We start from the raw sequence: 2106 nt of genomic DNA, 5'->3' as shown, positions 1-2106 counted from the left end.
AAGAGCAGAATATGAGTAGACCATGCAGAGCCATGGTCTTAGTTTTGTTGTTGGTTCCTAGGCCACAGTTCCAAAAGATATAATACTGTAGGTCCTTTGTAATGTAGATGTAAACACCCCATGCACATTTGCCATTTTTCGCTGCACCATCAAAGTGAGCCTGTGGAAAGATATGCTGAATAGAGGCTGAAACACTAGTCTGAGACTTCAATTGTAGTGAAATATATGGGTGGACTGATAAATAATAGGGGATAATCTTGTGGACTATATCCAGAAATCTTTCTTGCAGTTTTGAAATATTTTTTTGTTTCTTCACTTCCAGAAGACAATAAGTGGAATGAGAAGCCAAGTGATTTTCTGTGAACCCCATCATTCGAATGCATCCATTCAAAAAATAACTTATAATTTCAACAAATCTCATTTTACAATTTAAACTTGCGGATTTCAACCAATCTCATTTCTTACCAATTAATAAAAAATATACTGCAAAAACTCCCAAACGTTAACTAGTTAAATCACGGCATCCTTTACTATGGCAGTTGCAGCAGACGACATGATCAGGGTTTGTTAATGAAGACCCTGAACTTTTTAGGGTGCCATAAATCCAGGTCCAGAAATAACTGGTTGTCGGACGGACTGACGTCAGGAAATTGTCGGAAACAGGTGATTTTGCCGATGAATTTGTCCTTGCCCGTGCTGCAGTGGTCCGCAGATCTATTTCACATTACCCAGAATCACAGGCGATTCGAAGCAGCCGACGTTACAATATGGTCCACTGGCAATCCCTCGCTTTCAAGATTCTGGCGAGCACATGTTTTGTCAGAGGTGTTTTTTTCACTCGAAGAAATTGTTTTAGAACCGTTTTTAGGTGTATATAATTTTGTTCGGGATGGGGCCACAAATTTCTTTTGAATTTTTTATTTATTTAATAAATTGGTAATAAATCGAAAAACACCTAAAAAATTTGTTTTAGAACCGCTTTTAAATATATATAATTTTATTTGAGATTAGATTACAAAATCTATGAGAACAAATCTTGTCATCTAACTAATTAGACCACGTTCACGCACTCAAAAAATTTAAACCATTTCACAATTGTGCCGGTCATCCTTGTTGGGCAGGAGCATGCTCATCTTCTAGGTATCGTTCCAATTTTATCTGATATCTCGTCGATCAAGGTCTTTCTGTGCATTAATGGTTTCAGTCTCGTATTTCCGTTCTTTCTCCGCATTAATGGTTTCTGTCTTGTATTTCACTCTGTTTGAGGAGGCAAATTGCAATGACAAAACTTGCAGCGCAAAACAGAAGTTGGAAGTGGGTGATTTCCTTACACCTCTTTTCACTGTTAGTCTTCTGGTTCGCTGGTTCGCTGACTGCTGACTGTGAACCCAGAAATCTGACAAAACTTGCAAAGTCTTTATACTATTCTACAAAATTCTAGTCATATTTTGAAAAAAATTGGAAGGGATTTTTGTAAATCGAAGTAAAAACTGTCAAAAGTTATAATTTCAGGTATCTTAGATGTTTTTTATGGTGTTGAATCTATTTTTACCATCAAATACATGATTCAAACACTGCATCTACAAGATTTTTTGAATTTGTTTTGCCTGGATTCCGACCATTTTTGGCCGTCCAGCAATTCTTCCGCCTCAGTAGAAGATTCCATTTTTTAATAAGATAATGTTTTATTCTATTTATTTATATTTTTAAAATCGTAATTTCTTTTAAACATAGTAAAATTTTGAATTTTGTCAAGTTTAAATAAAAAGTCCAATTATTTCAATACATACAATTAAATAACATCAATGACTATAAGTTAAATACACTTTTTTTATTTATAATTTTCTTAGGCTTGAAATCGTTTAGTATAATTGAATTTTTTTTTTATAAATTCCAATTTATATGGTTTTTATTACTATTTTACTCTAGAGGATCAAATCTCTTGAGATGCATATCTATTTTATAGTGAAACAATATTTGATCCCTCTCTATGGGTCAATACCATGAGTTATTTTTAATTTAATTTTATTTTTAGAGGGTTTTTTTTACGGAGTTAAAATGTTTACATTACATTAGATTAATCTTTTTGTTTATTTTTATTTTGAT

The 2106-nt window shown here is 33.2% G+C and overlaps 1 non-coding gene across 1 annotated transcript; it reads right to left on the bottom strand.

The window, feature by feature from the left end:
* Nucleotides 1-1073: 1073 nt before the first annotated feature.
* On the bottom strand, nucleotides 1074-1180 carry LOC149229144 (U6 spliceosomal RNA). Its single transcript, XR_016248597.1, has one exon. It is a non-coding gene; the product is annotated as a U6 spliceosomal RNA (small nuclear RNA).
* Nucleotides 1181-2106: the final 926 nt, after the last annotated feature.

Source organism: Pinus tabuliformis, chromosome J (assembly GCF_031772625.1).
Source record: "Pinus tabuliformis cultivar Carrire ecotype Pingquan chromosome J, CPIR1, whole genome shotgun sequence".
Lineage (NCBI taxonomy): Eukaryota > Viridiplantae > Streptophyta > Pinopsida > Pinales > Pinaceae > Pinus > Pinus tabuliformis.
The sequence above is the reverse complement of the archived record's forward strand: the minus strand, read 5'-3'. Positions and strand labels throughout refer to the sequence as shown.